The 21,123-nt window shown below is 54.6% G+C and overlaps 1 protein-coding gene and 1 long non-coding RNA gene across 3 annotated transcripts in view; both read right to left on the bottom strand.

Moving 5' to 3' along the window:
• The window catches only part of LOC141078039 (uncharacterized), a 65,903-nt gene extending 48,154 nt beyond the window's left edge, over nt 1–17,749 (bottom strand). Inside the window, exon 1 of the mRNA XM_073564845.1 lies at nt 17,618–17,749. The gene's annotated coding sequence lies outside the window, so the exon portion shown is untranslated. The remainder of the gene's footprint in view (nt 1–17,617) is intronic.
• Nucleotides 3,960–16,313, bottom strand: LOC141078026 (uncharacterized). 2 transcript variants are annotated; one of them, XR_012227635.1, is made up of 2 exons: nt 16,156–16,313; nt 3,960–4,169 (listed from the first exon to the last, which is right to left on the bottom strand). It is a non-coding gene; the product is annotated as an uncharacterized lncRNA (long non-coding RNA). The 2 variants fall into 2 exon arrangements; XR_012227636.1 differs by lacking the exon at nt 16,156–16,313 and adding an exon at nt 4,433–4,982.
• Nucleotides 17,750–21,123: the final 3,374 nt, after the last annotated feature.

Below are 21,123 nucleotides of genomic sequence, written 5' to 3'. Positions count from 1 at the left end.
GATCACAAAAAAGGTAGTCAGCAACGCTACATTGTTTCCCCCACTGTAAGCCCACCAGCAAATGTTGGTGTCGCTGCAAGGCCACAGCAGTCAGGGAATCTCACTGTTATATCAACGAAAGACTGAATCTAGGCCATCAGAAAGAACAGCAACTCCATCACCATCATCAACCCTCTCTCAGTCTGCCCTGTCCACCACTACTTCCACCATATGCAGCTCTCAAGTCCAGATCACCCTCCCAGACACTATGAGTAGGTCAAGAAAGTACACATAGCTTGCCAGAAAAATGGCTTGCTTTGGACCTCCTCCTATTCCGCAAACTTGATCTATTTCGCCTTTTGCAGCAGCTGAATGTCCCACATCAACATATGCCACTTTGTAAACCGTCCTAGCTGGGCTGCCCGCCCCCCCCCCCATGGCCGGGGTCACCACCTAGCGCACGAAACCGTGCGAGTGCCGTTGCCCTGGACAGGTGGGTAGGCCGACTCTTGGGTGCGGGCACTGGCACAGGGTCCCTCAGTGAAATCAAGTGTCTCTGACGGTGGAGGTGCATACCCGGCGTCAGACACACCGCCGTTCTATGAGGGGCCCAGTGCCAGTACCGACGCCCACGAGTGTGCCCCCCTTGCATGGGCAGGGCCGCAGCATTTGCAATGTTTACCTCTCCCTGCTCCTCTGCTGTATAGTCTGGGCTGTCAAATCCTTCACTGGGAGTGCCACTACAAATTGAACTGAAAGATGATGGTTAAGATGTAGCTATGCCCTGTCCTGCTGGCCGGGCTCTAGCTCCAGATGATCAGTGGCTTCCATTTCTTATGGACGTTGACTCACAATGACATGCAGTTGTGGTTTATCATCAGCTTTCACAGTTTTCCGAAAAGTTCGATTTTGGCGCGCACGGCGCACCGTCAAAAGTGCACAGCGCAGGTCAAAGCGCAACTAGCGCACGGCCTGCGCACGATCTGCGCACCCTATGCTAAAGATAGGGTGCGCCGATCGCAGGCGCCGCTGTCCGCTAGGAGGCGGCGCTACAAGCAAGGGGCGGGCACGCCGGGCAGAGAGCCGGCTCGGGGGCGGAGCTACCCCCGGCCGTGCGTGCGCTTAAAAAGCGCTAATGTGAAACCAGCCTAAGCGACAAAAGCTGGTCCTTTCAGTGTAGCGTGCATGCAGCCCCGGACATCTACTGGAATGCTAGACCTGTTATTGCTCGATCTCACATGCCACAGCCTCGCGTATCCCTCTAGTAAGCTTGATGCGTACCACGGGGCCATGCCGGAGTCTCGGTCGTTAACGGAATAAAGCTGGGAAGTCGCTAGCACAACTACAAACGGACATACCACACCACACACAGAATCGACAAAGCTTGCAATCTGTCCATCTTTTCTGTAGCTTGTATGGTAGTGGTTTCCCGGGTGCAGTCCAATTAAGCCACAGGCTCCACTCCTGGTGGTGCCCTTTTGGACATTCCTTTAAGGTTCAGCTTTGCAATCATACTGCCCCCGGAAACCAAAAACTTTGCCTTCAGGGACGCTGTTTGGAGGTTCGTGGGAATAATGCCGCCCGATCAGCAGTCAGCATATGGGTCGCCCTCCCAGGGCTGTGGGGTACTCGGTACCGGGCCGGTGTCAGTGGGATGTGTCACAGCAGCGGTGACCCGGACGGTGGCCCTGGGCGCCCATGTAAATGGTGTGGTATAATGGTAAAGAGTTTATAAAGTTTGACGCCACCTGTGGTGTTCAGCAACATAGATGTTAGGCTGACGCTGCATGCAGATCCTCTGGGACTGATGGTGTTGTGCAGCAAAGATGGTGAAGCTCCCCTCAGGTGGAGCTGGAGTCCCAGGGAAGTGTAGATGTAGTGATGGGGGAAAGGCCCAGGCGGTGTAGGTGCTTGTACCCAGATGTAGCGGTGCTGGAATAACTGTAGGACACCAGAGCGTGCAGTTCCAAAGCTTTACTCACAGTCTGCAGGTTACACAGATGCCTGCCTCCGTGCTGTGTCCTCCGGGTCAGGACCTCTGCCAACCTCCGGGACCAGAATGGAAAGCTCCCTTCCAAACACTCCGCCAACAAGTACCTTTCTGAACGTCTCCTTTCTTGCGCTTGTGGGGGAAGCACTCACAGGACCGTGGTTCACTGAAACGCCTCCTGTCTAACAGATGTTCCTCAGACTTTACTTTTATGGCAGACAGTTGTAGCCTTTTCCTTCTGCCTTGAACACGTTGATGCTGGGGCCTCCGAGCCTTAGTTGGGTACAGAGCATTTATAGCTGCTACTTCCCCCGGTTTCTTAGCCTTAACTCTGCTCATCCTCCAGCTCCCCTTCTCACGTCCACACACTTCCCCCTTCCCTGCACAGAGTGCCCTAACTTACCTCCTCCCGACCACAGAGAGCAGCTCCTCAGCAGTCAGGTTCAGAGGTCTCCCTGTTGGCCTGGAGTGGGAAATGTGTTGTGTGTTGGTTTCACTGCTAGAGAGATCCTTCGTTGCTCCCAAGCTTGACAACACACTCCCTAGGAGGAAGGCAATGCCACAGTGGTGACCGTACTCTTGGGGACGCCACAAGTGCACTGAGGCCCAGCCACTGCTGGATGATGCTGCTGGTACATTGACCCAGACCACTAGATTCACCTCGCACTCTACACAGCCAGAATCTGACCCAGAGGAAACTCAGGTTCCCCTTCCCGCTTACTATACCACCTTACACGGTGACAAAGAGGAAGGTGTAGATGAAAGTGCAGGTTCCTTGAGCAGGTGGGGGGGCATACTCATGGGCGATGGCATTGGCACCGCATAGTACGCAAAAGTGTCTCTGCCGGAGGGAGGGCCTAAACAGCCAAGTGCAGCGAGATGGAAGATGGGGACGACAAGGAGTTCAGAGTAGTGCAGGGATTCCCTAGCAAGGAGACTTATGTAATTGTTTTCAATGTTGGGACAGCAATTTTTGGGGAGCACTATACTCTGGAGAATGATATATGGGGCCCACCATACACTGGAGCATTCCAAAGGTGGACATCAGACACTGGAGCAGCATTTACAGGGCCCATTATACACTAGAGCAGTAGAAATGGGGCCAATTATATATGGAGCATTATTTGGGCCCATAAGACAGTGGAGCATCATCCATGGGGGCCAACATATACTGTAGCATTATGTGGAGCTCATCATATACTGTTTGAAACATTATATGGGAATAATGATTCCGTATGGAGAAATATATGGGCCTCATTACTCTGTATAGCGCACTAAGCGCTGGCCATAATACAGTATGGAGTAATATACTGTCCGTTTTTGGAGGTATTGGAGAATTTAAAATGGATATCAGTCATGAGATGTAAAAAGTGAAGTATTTTTCATTGTACTATACTGCTATTTCTCTGCCGTATCGGAGCATCATGAGTTGTGGTATGTGTTAAAGGGGTGCTCTTTGGCCCTGGGCCCACGAAAACCTGGAGCCAGCCCTACCCCCCACAACTGTAGCCAAATAACCCACATTTTTCAGTGTGTAACTAGTATTATGAAGTTAATTAAGGTTGACAAGCTTCAGTAATAAGAATTTATGCTTTTGGCATTCAAATGGGCACTGTTGGTGTGTTTCCTGTCCTCCTCTCACTGCCGACTTTAATTCTCCATTGACTTACATTGGGTTTCGTGACGACCACGACTTTTCCCTATAGTCGGCCGATTTTGCTCGACCATACTTTTGGAAAAGTTGGGTTTCATGAAACGAAACTCGACCCTAAAAAACCAAAAGTCGCTCAACACTAGTGGCGGGTTTTCCGTACGGACCCGCAGCAAACCAAGTGCTGCGGTCCGTATGGCTGTCAATTCCCACACGGGGACGGCAGCGCTCAGCTAGCTGTATTTATGCAGGATGGTTTCACACTGCACAGGTGAGAGATCCTTTTCAAAACTTAAAAGAATTAAAAATGAGTTGAGGAGTCAAATGGGACAAGACAGACTCAATCATCTCTCTTTAATGAGCATTGAACAAGAGCTTTTGAAGAGTCTAGACCTCTCAGAAATCATCAACGACTTTAGCACCAAAAAATCTCGCCGAAAAAGTCTGTGAGCAGTTTATGATCTTCAGTGAGTTTCTAGTCCATTCAGAAATTGTTGCCTGTGCTCATTGCACTTTTCCTGTTAGGCTACCACCCACACCGATATACATCTGTAGAGATAAATAATGATGCTGAATTATTGTTTAATATTATGTTTACATGTTCTTACATGTGGTACGGTGAATGTCGCCTTATGTTTACCTTGTATGAAGAAATACAGGCCAGTATATACACCACATTTTATATTGTGACTGTCGATTTTGAGGAATATTTAATATTATTTATATTGTATGACCATACAATACAATTTCTTGTGAGAAAAAAGTAATTTTTCTTTGTTTTTATGGACTAATAAATGTTACAATTTGTATACCTAAAAATCAGCATATGCAGTGTTTTTGTGAGAAGAGCCACAAAATTTTGACAGAAAATGTTTTACTGGGAAGGGGGGTACTGGGGCCCAGGTTTTATAAACAGCCCCGGGCCCATGGTCCACTTAATCCGCCACTGATAATATAGGCCCCTCAAAGTGACTTCAGATGTGAGGGGGTCCCTAAAAAAAAAAAAATGGTGTGAAAATGAGAAACCGCTGTCGACTTTTAACCCTTACGACGCCCTAACACAGAAGCCATGTTCCCACTCTGCGCTGATGTGACGCAGACGTGTGGGGGCGCTATACAGGAACTATCCGGGGTCACATCACTCTCTGGTGTAACAGGATAAAGATTCAAAGGGGGAAAAGAGCAACATTCGCAAATTTCACCAAATTTCACAAATAAACGCAAAAATTATCGACCTAAATTTACCACTGACATGAAGCCCAGCAGGTCCCGAGAAAGCAAGGCCAGAACGGCAGTGATCCATGGAGGCGTTCCTGCGTCACCCCCTCATACAGAGACAGGGGTGAGAACAGCCGGGATCCATGGAGGCGTTCCTGAGTTATTACCTCATACAGAGACAGGGGTGAGAACGGCCGGGATCCATGGAGGCGTTCCTGCGTCACCCCCTCATACAGGGACAGGGGTGAGAACGGCCGGGATCCATGGAGGCGTTCCTGAGTTATTACCTCATACAGGGACAGGGGTGAGAACGGCCGGGATCCATGGAGGCGTTCCTGCGTCACCCCCTCATACAGGGACAGGGGTGAGAACGGCCGGGATCCATGGAGGCGTTCCTGAGTTATTACCTCATACAGGGACAGGGGACAGAACGGCCGGGATCCATGGAGGCGTTCCTGCGTCACCCCCTCATACAGGGACAGGGGTGAGAACGGCCGGGATCCATGGAGGCGTTCCTGAGTTATTACCTCATACAGGGACAGGGGACAGAACGGCCGGGATCCATGGAGGCGTTCCTGAGTTATTACCTCATACATAGACAGGGGACAGAACGGCCGGGATCCATGGAGATGTTCCTGAGTTATTACCTCATACAGGGACAGGGGACAGAACGGCCGGGATCCATGGAGGCGTTCCTGAGTTATTACCTCATACAGAGAAAGGGGACAGAACGGCCGGGATCCATGGAGGCGTTCCTGAGTTATTACCTCATACAGAGACAGGGGTGAGAACGGCCGGGATCCATGGAGGCGTTCCTGAGTTACTACCTGATACAGAGACAGGGGACAGAACGGCCGGGATCCATGGAGACGTTCCTGAGTTATTACCTCATACAGGGACAGGGGACAGAACGGCCGGGATCCATGGAGACGTTCCTGAGTTATTACATCATACAGGGACAGGGGACAGAACGGCCGGGATCCATGGAGACGTTCCTGAGTTATTACCTCATACAGGGACAGGGGTGAGAACGGCCGGGATCCATGGAGACGTTCCTGAGTTATTACCTCATACAGGGACAGGGGACAGAACGGCCGGGATCCATGGAGACGTTCCTGAGTTATTACCTCATACAGGGACAGGGGTGAGAACGGCCGGGATCCATGGAGGCGTTCCTGAGTTATTACCTCATACAGGGACAGGGGTGAGAACGGCCGGGATCCATGGAGGCGTTCCTGAGTTATTACCTCATACAGGGACAGGGGACAGAACGGCCGGGATCCATGGAGGCGTTCCTGAGTTATTACCTCATACAGGGACAGGGGACAGAACGGCCGGGATCCATGGAGGCGTTCCTGAGTTATTACCTCATACAGAGACAGGAGACAGAACGGCCGGGATCCATGGAGGCGTTCCTGAGTTATTACCTCATACAGGGACAGGGGATAGAACGGCCGGGATCCATGGAGGCGTTCCTGAGTTATTACCTCATACAGGGACAGGGGATAGAACGGCCGGGATCCATGGAGACGTTCCTGAGTTATTACCTCATACAGGGACAGGGGACAGAACGGCCGGGATCCATGGAGGCGTTCCTGAGTTATTACCTCATACAGGGACAGGGGATAGAACGGCCGGGATCCATGGAGACGTTCCTGAGTTATTACCTCATAGAGGGACAGGGGACAGAACGGCCGGGATCCATGGAGGCGTTCCTGAGTTATTACCTCATACAGGGACAGGGGATAGAACGGCCGGGATCCATGGAGACGTTCCTGAGTTATTACCTCATACAGGGACAGGGGACAGAACGGCCGGGATCCATGGAGGCGTTCCTGAGTTATTACCTCATACAGGGACAGGGGATAGAACGGCCGGGATCCATGGAGGCGTTCCTGAGTTATTACCTCATACAGGGACAGGGGACAGAACGGCCGGGATCCATGGAGGCGTTCCTGAGTTATTACCTCATAGAGGGACAGGGGTGAGAACGGCCGGGATCCATGGAGACGTTCCTGAGTTATTACCTCATACAGGGACAGGGGACAGAACGGCCGGGATCCATGGAGGCGTTCCTGAGTTATTACCTCATAGAGGGACAGGGGTGAGAACGGCCGGGATCCATGGAGACGTTCCTGAGTTATTACCTCATAGAGGGACAGGGGTGAGAACGGCCGGGATCCATGGAGGCGTTCCTGAGTTATTACCTCATAGAGGGACAGGGGTGAGAACGGCCGGGATCCATGGAGACGTTCCTGAGTTATTACCTCATACAGGGACAGGGGACAGAACGGCCGGGATCCATGGAGGCGTTCCTGAGTTATTACCTCATACAGGGACAGGGGACAGAACGGCCGGGATCCATGGAGACGTTCCTGAGTTATTACCTCATACAGGGACAGGGGACAGAACGGCCGGGATCCATGGAGGCGTTCCTGAGTTATTACCTCATAGAGGGACAGGGGTGAGAACGGCCGGGATCCATGGAGGCGTTCCTGAGTTATTACCTCATACAGGGACAGGGGACAGAACGGCCGGGATCCATGGAGACGTTCCTGAGTTATTACCTCATACAGGGACAGGGGACAGAACGGCCGGGATCCATGGAGACGTTCCTGAGTTATTACCTCATACAGGGACAGGGGACAGAACGGCCGGGATCCATGGAGGCGTTCCTGAGTTATTACCTCATACAGGGACAGGGGACAGAACGGCCGGGATCCATGGAGGCGTTCCTGAGTTATTACCTCATACAGGGACAGGGGTGAGAACGGCCGGGATCCATGGAGGCGTTCCTGAGTTATTACCTCATACAGGGACAGGGGACAGAACGGTCGGGATCCATGGAGGCGTTCCTGAGTTATTACCTCATACAGGGACAGGGGACAGAACGGCCGGGATCCATGGAGGCGTTCCTGAGTTATTACCTCATACAGGGACAGGAGACAGAACGGCCGGGATCCATGGAGACGTTCCTGAGTTATTACCTCATACAGAGACAGGGGACAGAACGGCCGGGATCCATGGAGACGTTCCTGAGTTATTACCTCATACAGGGACAGGAGACAGAACGGCCGGGATCCATGGAGGCGTTCCTGAGTTATTACCTCATACAGGGACAGGGGACAGAACGGCCGGGATCCATGGAGGCGTTCCTGAGTTATTACCTCATACAGAGACAGGGGACAGAACGGCCGGGATCCATGGAGGCGTTCCTGAGTTATTACCTCATACAGGGACAGGGGACAGAACGGCCGGGATCCATGGAGGCGTTCCTGAGTTATTACCTCATACAGAGACAGGGGACAGAACGGCCGGGATCCATGGAGACGTTCCTGAGTTATTACCTCATACAGGGACAGGGGACAGAACGGCCGGGATCCATGGAGACGTTCCTGAGTTATTACCTCATACAGAGACAGGGGACAGAACGGCCGGGATCCATGGAGACGTTCCTGAGTTATTACCTCATACAGGGACAGGGGACAGAACGGCCGGGATCCATGGAGACGTTCCTGAGTTATTACCTCATACAGGGACAGGGGACAGAACGGCCGGGATCCATGGAGACGTTCCTGAGTTATTACCTCATACAGGGACAGGGGACAGAACGGCCGGGATCCATGGAGACGTTCCTGAGTTATTACCTCATACAGAGACAGGGGACAGAACGGCCGGGATCCATGGAGACGTTCCTGAGTTATTACCTCATACAGGGACAGGGGACAGAACGGCCGGGATCCATGGAGACGTTCCTGAGTTATTACCTCATACAGGGACAGGGGACAGAACGGCCGGGATCCATGGAGGCGTTCCTGAGTTATTACCTCATACAGGGACAGGGGACAGAACGGCCGGGATCCATGGAGACGTTCCTGAGTTATTACCTCATACAGGGACAGGGGACAGAACGGCCGGGATCCATGGAGGCGTTCCTGAGTTATTACCTCATACAGGGACAGGGGACAGAACGGCCGGGATCCATGGAGACGTTCCTGAGTTATTACCTCATACAGGGACAGGGGACAGAACGGCCGGGATCCATGGAGGCGTTCCTGAGTTATTACCTCATACAGGGACAAGGGACAGAACGGCCGGGATCCATGGAGACGTTCCTGAGTTATTACCTCATACAGGGACAGGGGACAGAACGGCCGGGATCCATGGAGACGTTCCTGAGTTATTACCTCATACAGGGACAGGGGACAGAACGGCCGGGATCCATGGAGGCGTTCCTGAGTTATTACCTCATACAGGGACAGGGGACAGAACGGCCGGGATCCATGGAGACGTTCCTGAGTTATTACCTCATACAGGGACAGGGGACAGAACGGCCGGGATCCATGGAGGCGTTCCTGAGTTATTACCTCATACAGGGACAGGGGACAGAACGGCCGGGATCCATGGAGGCGTTCCTGAGTTATTACCTCATACAGGGACAGGGGACAGAACGGCCGGGATCCATGGAGGCGTTCCTGAGTTATTACCTCATAGAGGGACAGGGGACAGAACGGCCGGGATCCATGGAGACGTTCCTGAGTTATTACCTCATACAGGGACAGGGGACAGAACGGCCGGGATCCATGGAGGCGTTCCTGAGTTATTACCTCATACAGGGACAGGGGACAGAACGGCCGGGATCCATGGAGACGTTCCTGAGTTATTACCTCATACAGGGACAGGGGACAGAACGGCCGGGATCCATGGAGGCGTTTGAGTTATTACCTCATACAGGGACAGGGGACAGAACGGCCGGGATCCATGGAGGCGTTCCTGAGTTATTACCTCATACAGGGACAGGGGACAGAACGGCCGGGATCCATGGAGGCGTTCCTGAGTTATTACCTCATAGAGGGACAGGGGACAGAACGGCCGGGATCCATGGAGGCGTTTGAGTTATTACCTCATACAGGGACAGGGGACAGAACGGCCGGGATCCATGGAGGCGTTCCTGAGTTATTACCTCATACAGGGACAGGGGACAGAACGGCCGGGATCCATGGAGGCGTTCCTGAGTTATTACCTCATACAGGGACAGGGGACAGAACGGCCGGGATCCATGGAGGCGTTCCTGAGTTATTACCTCATACAGGGACAGGGGACAGAACGGCCGGGATCCATGGAGGCGTTCCTGAGTTATTACCTCATAGAGGGACAGGGGACAGAACGGCCGGGATCCATGGAGGCGTTCCTGAGTTATTACCTCATACAGGGACAGGGGACAGAACGGCCGGGATCCATGGAGGCGTTCCTGAGTTATTACCTCATACAGGGACAGGGGACAGAACGGCCGGGATCCATGGAGACGTTCCTGAGTTATTACCTCATACAGGGACAGGGGACAGAACGGCCGGGATCCATGGAGGCGTTCCTGAGTTATTACCTCATACAGAGACAGGGGACAGAACAGCCGGGATCCATGGAGGCGTTCCTGAGTTATTACCTCATAGAGGGACAGGGGACAGAACGGCCGGGATCCATGGAGGCGTTTGAGTTATTACCTCATACAGGGACAGGGGACAGAACGGCCGGGATCCATGGAGGCGTTCCTGAGTTATTACCTCATACAGGGACAGGGGACAGAACGGCCGGGATCCATGGAGGTGTTCCTGAGTTATTACCTCATACAGGGACAGGGGACAGAACGGCCGGGATCCATGGAGGCGTTCCTGAGTTATTACCTCATACAGGGACAGGGGACAGAACGGCCGGGATCCATGGAGGCGTTCCTGAGTTATTACCTCATAGAGGGACAGGGGACAGAACGGCCGGGATCCATGGAGACGTTCCTGAGTTATTACCTCATACAGGGACAGGGGACAGAACGGCCGGGATCCATGGAGGCGTTCCTGAGTTATTACCTCATACAGGGACAGGGGACAGAACGGCCGGGATCCATGGAGACGTTCCTGAGTTATTACCTCATACAGGGACAGGGGACAGAACGGCCGGGATCCATGGAGGCGTTTGAGTTATTACCTCATACAGGGACAGGGGACAGAACGGCCGGGATCCATGGAGGCGTTCCTGAGTTATTACCTCATACAGGGACAGGGGACAGAACGGCCGGGATCCATGGAGGCGTTCCTGAGTTATTACCTCATAGAGGGACAGGGGACAGAACGGCCGGGATCCATGGAGGCGTTTGAGTTATTACCTCATACAGGGACAGGGGACAGAACGGCCGGGATCCATGGAGGCGTTCCTGAGTTATTACCTCATACAGGGACAGGGGACAGAACGGCCGGGATCCATGGAGGCGTTCCTGAGTTATTACCTCATAGAGGGACAGGGGACAGAACGGCCGGGATCCATGGAGGCGTTCCTGAGTTATTACCTCATACAGGGACAGGGGACAGAACGGCCGGGATCCATGGAGGCGTTCCTGAGTTATTACCTCATACAGGGACAGGGGACAGAACGGCCGGGATCCATGGAGGCGTTCCTGAGTTATTACCTCATACAGAGACAGGGGACAGAACGGCCGGGATCCATGGAGGCGTTCCTGAGTTATTACCTCATACAGAGACAGGGGACAGAACGGCCGGGATCCATGGAGACGTTCCTGAGTTATTACCTCATACAGAGACAGGGGACAGAACGGCCGGGATCCATGGAGACGTTCCTGAGTTATTACCTCATAGAGGGACAGGGGACAGAACGGCCGGGATCCATGGAGGCGTTCCTGAGTTATTACCTCATACAGGGACAGGGGACAGAACGGCCGGGATCCATGGAGGCGTTCCTGAGTTATTACCTCATACAGGGACAGGGGACAGAACGGCCGGGATCCATGGAGGCGTTCCTGAGTTATTACCTCATAGAGGGACAGGGGACAGAACGGCCGGGATCCATGGAGGCGTTCCTGAGTTATTACCTCATACAGGGACAGGGGACAGAACGGCCGGGATCCATGGAGACGTTCCTGAGTTATTACCTCATAGAGGGACAGGGGACAGAACGGCCGGGATCCATGGAGGCGTTCCTGAGTTATTACCTCATACAGGGACAGGGGACAGAACGGCCGGGATCCATGGAGGCGTTCCTGAGTTATTACCTCATACAGGGACAGGGGACAGAACGGCCGGGATCCATGGAGGCGTTCCTGAGTTATTACCTCATACAGAGACAGGGGACAGAACGGCCGGGATCCATGGAGGCGTTCCTGAGTTATTACCTCATACAGAGACAGGGGACAGAACGGCCGGGATCCATGGAGACGTTCCTGAGTTATTACCTCATACAGAGACAGGGGACAGAACGGCCGGGATCCATGGAGACGTTCCTGAGTTATTACCTCATAGAGGGACAGGGGACAGAACGGCCGGGATCCATGGAGGCGTTCCTGAGTTATTACCTCATACAGGGACAGGGGACAGAACGGCCGGGATCCATGGAGGCGTTCCTGAGTTATTACCTCATACAGGGACAGGGGACAGAACGGCCGGGATCCATGGAGGCGTTCCTGAGTTATTACCTCATAGAGGGACAGGGGACAGAACGGCCGGGATCCATGGAGGCGTTCCTGAGTTATTACCTCATACAGGGACAGGGGACAGAACGGCCGGGATCCATGGAGACGTTCCTGAGTTATTACCTCATACAGAGACAGGGGACAGAACGGCCGGGATCCATGGAGGCGTTCCTGAGTTATTACCTCATACAGGGACAGGGGACAGAACGGCCGGGATCCATGGAGACGTTCCTGAGTTATTACCTCATACAGAGACAGGGGACAGAACGGCCGGGATCCATGGAGGCGTTCCTGAGTTATTACCTCATAGAGGGACAGGGGACAGAACGGCCGGGATCCATGGAGGCGTTCCTGAGTTATTACCTCATACAGAGACAGGGGACAGAACGGCCGGGATCCATGGAGGCGTTCCTGAGTTATTACCTCATAGAGGGACAGGGGACAGAACGGCCGGGATCCATGGAGGCGTTCCTGAGTTATTACCTCATACAGGGACAGGGGACAGAACGGCCGGGATCCATGGAGGCGTTCCTGAGTTATTACCTCATAGAGAGACAGGGGTGAGAACGGCCGGGATCCATGGAGGCGTTCCTGAGTTATTACCTCATACAGAGACAGGGGACAGAACGGCCGGGATCCATGGAGGCGTTCCTGAGTTATTACCTCATACAGAGACAGGGGACAGAACGGCCGGGATCCATGGAGGCGTTCCTGAGTTATTACCTCATACAGGGACAGGAGACAGAACGGCCGGGATCCATGGAGGCGTTCCTGAGTTATTACCTCATACAGGGACAGGGGACAGAACGGCCGGGATCCATGGAGGCGTTCCTGAGTTATTACCTCATAGAGGGACAGGGGACAGAACGGCCGGGATCCATGGAGGCGTTCCTGAGTTATTACCTCATACAGAGACAGGGGACAGAACGGCCGGGATCCATGGAGACGTTCCTGAGTTATTACCTCATAGAGGGACAGGGGACAGAACGGCCGGGATCCATGGAGGCGTTCCTGAGTTATTACCTCATAGAGAGACAGGGGACAGAACGGCCGGGATCCATGGAGGCGTTCCTGAGTTATTACCTCATACAGAGACAGGGGTGAGAACGGCCGGGATCCATGGAGGCGTTCCTGAGTTATTACCTCATACAGAGACAGGGGACAGAACGGCCGGGATCCATGGAGGCGTTCCTGAGTTATTACCTCATAGAGGGACAGGGGACAGAACGGCCGGGATCCATGGAGGCGTTCCTGAGTTATTACCTCATACAGAGACAGGGGACAGAACGGCCGGGATCCATGGAGGCGTTCCTGAGTTATTACCTCATACAGGGACAGGAGACAGAACGGCCGGGATCCATGGAGGCGTTCCTGAGTTATTACCTCATACAGGGACAGGGGACAGAACGGCCGGGATCCATGGAGGCGTTCCTGAGTTATTACCTCATAGAGGGACAGGGGACAGAACGGCCGGGATCCATGGAGGCGTTCCTGAGTTATTACCTCATAGAGGGACAGGGGACAGAACGGCCGGGATCCATGGAGGCGTTCCTGAGTTATTACCTCATACAGAGACAGGGGACAGAACGGCCGGGATCCATGGAGGCGTTCCTGAGTTATTACCTCATAGAGGGACAGGGGACAGAACGGCCGGGATCCATGGAGGCGTTCCTGAGTTATTACCTCATACAGAGACAGGGGACAGAACGGCCGGGATCCATGGAGGCGTTCCTGAGTTATTACCTCATAGAGGGACAGGGGACAGAACGGCCGGGATCCATGGAGGCGTTCCTGAGTTATTACCTCATACAGGGACAGGGGACAGAACGGCCGGGATCCATGGAGGCGTTCCTGAGTTATTACCTCATAGAGAGACAGGGGTGAGAACGGCCGGGATCCATGGAGGCGTTCCTGAGTTATTACCTCATACAGAGACAGGGGACAGAACGGCCGGGATCCATGGAGGCGTTCCTGAGTTATTACCTCATACAGAGACAGGGGACAGAACGGCCGGGATCCATGGAGGCGTTCCTGAGTTATTACCTCATACAGGGACAGGAGACAGAACGGCCGGGATCCATGGAGGCGTTCCTGAGTTATTACCTCATACAGGGACAGGGGACAGAACGGCCGGGATCCATGGAGGCGTTCCTGAGTTATTACCTCATAGAGGGACAGGGGACAGAACGGCCGGGATCCATGGAGGCGTTCCTGAGTTATTACCTCATACAGAGACAGGGGACAGAACGGCCGGGATCCATGGAGACGTTCCTGAGTTATTACCTCATAGAGGGACAGGGGACAGAACGGCCGGGATCCATGGAGGCGTTCCTGAGTTATTACCTCATAGAGAGACAGGGGACAGAACGGCCGGGATCCATGGAGGCGTTCCTGAGTTATTACCTCATACAGAGACAGGGGTGAGAACGGCCGGGATCCATGGAGGCGTTCCTGAGTTATTACCTCATACAGAGACAGGGGACAGAACGGCCGGGATCCATGGAGGCGTTCCTGAGTTATTACCTCATACAGGGACAGGAGACAGAACGGCCGGGATCCATGGAGGCGTTCCTGAGTTATTACCTCATACAGGGACAGGAGACAGAACGGCCGGGATCCATGGAGGCGTTCCTGAGTTATTACCTCATACAGGGACAGGGGACAGAACGGCCGGGATCCATGGAGGCGTTCCTGAGTTATTACCTCATACAGGGACAGGAGACAGAACGGCCGGGATCCATGGAGGCGTTCCTGAGTTATTACCTCATACAGGGACAGGAGACAGAACGGCCGGGATCCATGGAGGCGTTCCTGAGTTATTACCTCATACAGGGACAGGGGACAGAACGGCCGGGATCCATGGAGGCGTTCCTGAGTTATTACCTCATACAGGGACAGGGGACAGAACGGCCGGGATCCATGGAGGCGTTCCTGAGTTATTACCTCATACAGGGACAGGAGACAGAACGGCCGGGATCCATGGAGGCGTTCCTGAGTTATTACCTCATACAGGGACAGGGGACAGAACGGCCGGGATCCATGGAGGCGTTCCTGAGTTATTACCTCATACAGGGACAGGAGACAGAACGGCCGGGATCCATGGAGGCGTTCCTGAGTTATTACCTCATACAGGGACAGGAGACAGAACGGCCGGGATCCATGGAGGCGTTCCTGAGTTATTACCTCATACAGGGACAGGGGACAGAACGGCCGGGATCCATGGAGGCGTTCCTGAGTTATTACCTCATACAGGGACAGGAGACAGAACGGCCGGGATCCATGGAGACGTTCCTGAGTTATTACCTCATACAGGGACAGGGGACAGAACGGCCGGGATCCATGGAGGCGTTCCTGAGTTATTACCTCATACAGGGACAGGAGACAGAACGGCCGGGATCCATGGAGGCGTTCCTGAGTTATTACCTCATACAGGGACAGGAGACAGAACGGCCGGGATCCATGGAGGCGTTCCTGAGTTATTACCTCATACAGGGACAGGGGACAGAACGGCCGGGATCCATGGAGGCGTTCCTGAGTTATTACCTCATACAGGGACAGAGGACAGAACGGCCGGGATCCATGGAGACGTTCCTGAGTTATTACCTCATACAGGGACAGGGGACAGAACGGCCGGGATCCATGGAGGCGTTCCTGAGTTATTACCTCATACAGGGACAGGAGACAGAACGGCCGGGATCCATGGAGGCGTTCCTGAGTTATTACCTCATACAGGGACAGGGGACAGAACGGCCGGGATCCATGGAGGCGTTCCTGAGTTATTACCTCATAGAGGGACAGGGGACAGAACGGCCGGGATCCATGGAGACGTTCCTGAGTTATTACCTCATAGAGGGACAGGAGACAGAACGGCCGGGATCCATGGAGACGTTCCTGAGTTATTACCTCATACAGGGACAGGGGACAGAACGGCCGGGATCCATGGAGACGTTCCTGAGTTATTACCTCATACAGGGACAGGGGACAGAACGGCCGGGATCCATGGAGGCGTTCCTGAGTTATTACCTCATACAGGGACAGGAGACAGAACGGCCGGGATCCATGGAGGCGTTCCTGAGTTATTACCTCATACAGGGACAGGAGACAGAACGGCCGGGATCCATGGAGGCGTTCCTGAGTTATTACCTCATACAGGGACAGGGGACAGAACGGCCGGGATCCATGGAGGCGTTCCTGAGTTATTACCTCATACAGGGACAGGAGACAGAACGGCCGGGATCCATGGAGGCGTTCCTGAGTTATTACCTCATACAGGGACAGGAGACAGAACGGCCGGGATCCATGGAGGCGTTCCTGAGTTATTACCTCATACAGGGACAGGGGACAGAACGGCCGGGATCCATGGAGGCGTTCCTGAGTTATTACCTCATACAGGGACAGGGGACAGAACGGCCGGGATCCATGGAGGCGTTCCTGAGTTATTACCTCATACAGGGACAGGAGACAGAACGGCCGGGATCCATGGAGGCGTTCCTGAGTTATTACCTCATACAGGGACAGGGGACAGAACGGCCGGGATCCATGGAGGCGTTCCTGAGTTATTACCTCATACAGGGACAGGAGACAGAACGGCCGGGATCCATGGAGACGTTCCTGAGTTATTACCTCATACAGGGACAGGAGACAGAACGGCCGGGATCCATGGAGGCGTTCCTGAGTTATTACCTCATACAGAGACAGGGGTGAGAACGGCCGGGATCCATGGAGGCGTTCCTGAGTTATTACCTCATACAGGGACAGGAGACAGAACGGCCGGGATCCATGGAGGCGTTCCTGAGTTATTACCTCATACAGGGACAGGGGACAGAACGGCCGGGATCCATGGAGGCGTTCCTGAGTTATTACCTCATACAGGGACAGGAGACAGAACGGCCGGGATCCATGGAGACGTTCCTGAGTTATTACCTCATACAGGGACAGGGGACAGAACGGCCGGGATCCATGGAGGCGTTCCTGAGTTATTACCTCATACAGGGACAGGAGACAGAACGGCCGGGATCCATGGAGGCGTTCCTGAGTTATTACCTCATACAGGGACAGGGGACAGAACGGCCGGGATCCATGGAGACGTTCCTGAGTTATTACCTCATACAGGGACAGAGGACAGAACGGCCGGGATCCATGGAGACGTTCCTGAGTTATTACCTCATACAGGGACAGGGGACAGAACGGCAGGAAACGGCTCGGGCATGAAGGGGTTAAGGGAGCGGCGCCGCGACTGCAGCCAACAGGGCGAGCGGCCGCGCACTTCGGCCCAGGCAGTCCCAAGCAAGCAACGTCCACTTACCTGATCTCTCAGCCCAAAACACAACACCTGTCGCCATGACACCTGAGACTTCCTCCTGTCTGCCGCATGGAGGAGGCGCCGCCCCTTCTGGTCACATGGGCGTGACGTCACCACAGCTCGTTCAGGCTCCCAGGATTTTAGCCTCTACTCTGTCAGAACACTCCCCCTCAAGGTATGACACGCCCCTAGAAATGACGTCACACATGGGCGGCGCCCATATAGTTAAGTATCTAGCATATCGCTGGTGTCCGCCCTCCGGAGATCATGTGACCCCCTGACTCCTCCCCTCCTGTGACCTCATCACAGGTCCTGTGCACAGAGCAGCCATATATGTGGAGTGCGGCTCTGCAGGTGGAGGTATGTGGAGATTCCCCATTACTGAGCGCGGGGGACGTTAACCCCTTCTGCACTGAGGCGCTCTTGGGGTTTTGTTGCCCCTTTATATATGCATCCTGGTCCCTTGTCCTGCTCCACCCCCCATAAATCCATACAGACCCCAATATATATATATATATATATATACATCCTGGCTCTTATGCATCTTGGCCCCAATATATCCATCCTAGCTTCTTATCCTGGCCCCCCCATGTGTATCCATCCTGGCCCCCCCATGTGTATCCATCCTGGCCCCCCATGTGTATCCATCCTGGCCCCCCCATGTGTATCCATTCTGGCCCCCCCATGTGTATCCATCCTGGCCCCCCCATGTGTATCCATCCTGGCCCCCCCATGTGTATCCATCCTGGCCCCCCCATGTGTATCCATCCTGGCCCCCCCATGTGTATCCATCCTGGCCCCCCCATGTGTATCCATCCTGGCCCCCCATGTGTATCCATCCTGGCCCCCCCATGTGTTTCCATCCTGGCCCCCCCATGTGTATCCATTCTGGCCCCCCCATGTGTATCCATCCTGGCCCCCCCATGTGTATCCATCCTGGCCCCCCCATGTGTATCCATCCTGGCCCCCCCCATGTGTATCCATCCTGGCCCCCCCCATGTGTATCCATCCTGGCCCCCCCCATGTGTATCCATCCTGGCCCCCCCCATGTGTATCCATCCTGGCCCCCCCCATGTGTATCCATTCTGGCCCCCCCATGTGTATCCATCCTGGCCCCCCCATGTGTATCCATCCTGGCCCCCCCATGTGTATCCATCCTGGCCCCCCCCATGTGTATCCATCCTGGCCCCCCCCATGTGTATCCATCCTGCCCCCCCCCATGTGTATCCATCCTGGCCCCCCATGTGTATCCATCCTGGCCCCCCCATGTGTATCCATCCTGGCCCCCCCATGTGTATCCATCCTGGCTCCCCATGTGTCTCCATCCTGCCCCCCATGTGTATCCATCCTGGCCCCCCCATGTGTATCCATCCTGACCCTCTCATATGTATCCATCCTGGCCCCCCCATGTGTATCCATCCTGGCCCCCCCATGTGTATCCATCCTGGCCCCCCCATGTGTATCCATCCTGGCCCCCCCATGTGTATCCATCCTGGCCCCCCCATGTGTATCCATCCTGGCCCCCCCATGTGTATCCATCCTGGCCCCCCCATGTGTATCCATCCTGGCCCCCCCATGTGTATCCATCCTGGCCCCCCCATGTGTATCCATCCTGGCCCCCCATAAATCCATCCTGGCCCCCCATATATCCATCCTGGCCCCCCCATATATCCATCCTGGCCCTCTCGTATGTATCCATCCTGGCCCTCTCGTATGTATCCATCCTGGCCCCCCCATGTGTATCCATCCTGGCCCCCCCATGTGTATCCATTCTGGCCCCCAGGGCTGTGGAGTCGGTAAGCCAAACCTGCGACTCCGACTCCACGACTCCGACTCCCACACATATTGCTTATATTTAAGTGAAAAATTTATTGTAGTACAATGTGAACCTCAGACATTTAATCATTTTTATGATCCAATAATCAAGATATTTAGATAGAACAGAATATATATTGGTGTACTACCCGGTTTTCATTCTTTTTGGTACAGATACGATATGGATAGACAGATATGGATAGAGCAGATTTCTAATCTGCTTTTGCTATTGAAAACATTATCTATGAGCTCAAAAACCTTTCAGGTGATGCAGTTTTTTAAAAAGATGATCAGCTTTTGCAGCTGAAAAACGTATCCTCAAAAAACGCTGTGTGTGAATGTAGCCTTAGATCAGGAATATAACAGCCATTTATAGGACATTTCATAACTTTCCCAAACTCCTATGAAAAAATATTCAGCACATCCTGCATTGAATTACTGTACCCAATTTATTATATATTTTAGGAGTCGGTCCATTTTATACCGACTCCAACTCCGACTCCACCAAAATGAGCACCGACTCCGACTCCACGACTCCGACTCCACAGCCCTGCTGGCCCCGCCATGTGTATCCATCCTGGCCCCCCATGTGTATCCATCCTGGCCCCCCATGTGTATCCATCCTGGCCCCCCCATGTGTATCCATCCTGGCCCCCCCCATGTGTATCCATCCTGGCCCCCCCATGTGTATCCATCCTGGCCCCCCCATGTGTATCCATCCTGGCCCTCTCGTATGTATCCATCCTGGCCCCCCCATGTGTATCCATCCTGGCCCCCCCATGTGTATCCATCCTAGCCCCCCCCATGTGTATCCATCCTGGACCCCTCGTGTGTATCCATCCTGGCCCCCCATGTGTATCCATCCTGGCCCCACCATGTGTATCCATCCTGGCCCCACCATGTGTATCCATCCTGGCCCCCCCATGTGTATCCATCCTGGCCCTCTCGTGTGTATCCATCCTGGCCCCCTCGTATGTATCCATCCTGGCCCTCTCGTGTGTATCCATCCTGGCCCCCTCGTATGTATCCATCCTGGCCCCCTCGTATGTATCCATCCTGGCCCCCCCATGTGTATCCATCCTGGCCCCCCCATGTGTATCCATCCTGGCCCCCCCGTGTGTAGCCATCCTGGCCCCCCCCGTGTGTAGCCATCCTGGCCCCCCCCGTGTGTAGCCATCCCGGCCCCCCCCCCCGTGTGTAGCCATCCCGGCCCCCCCCCCCCGTGTGTAGCCATCCCGGCCCCCCCCCCCCCCGTGTGTAGCCATCCCGGCCCCCCCCCCCCCGTGTGTAGCCATCCCGGCCCCCCCCCCCGTGTGTAGCCATCCCGGCCCCCCCCCCCCGTGTGTAGCCATCCCGGCCCCCCCCCCCGTGTGTAGCCATCCCGGCCCCCCCCCCCGTGTGTAGCCATCCCGGCCCCCCCCCGTGTGTAGCCATCCCGGCCCCCCCCCCGTGTGTAGCCATCCTGCCCCCCCCCCCCCGTGTGTAGCCATCCTGCCCCCCTATTTGTATCTATCCTGGTCCCCCCAATGTGTCTCTATCTTGGCCATCCATTTTCATCCATCCTGGCCCCCCATGTGTGTCTATCCTGACACCTCATGTGTCTCCATCCTGGCCCCCCATGTGTCTCCATCCTGGCCCCCCATGTGTGTCCATCCTGGCCCCCCATGTGTGTCCATCCTGGCCCCCCATGTGTG

The sequence above is a fragment of the Dendrobates tinctorius genome, unplaced genomic scaffold, assembly GCF_039654945.1.
Source record: "Dendrobates tinctorius isolate UK_male_01 unplaced genomic scaffold, ASM3965494v1 ptg000491l, whole genome shotgun sequence".
Taxonomy (NCBI): Eukaryota; Metazoa; Chordata; class Amphibia; order Anura; family Dendrobatidae; genus Dendrobates; species Dendrobates tinctorius.
This window is presented reverse-complemented; position numbering and strand designations above follow the sequence as displayed.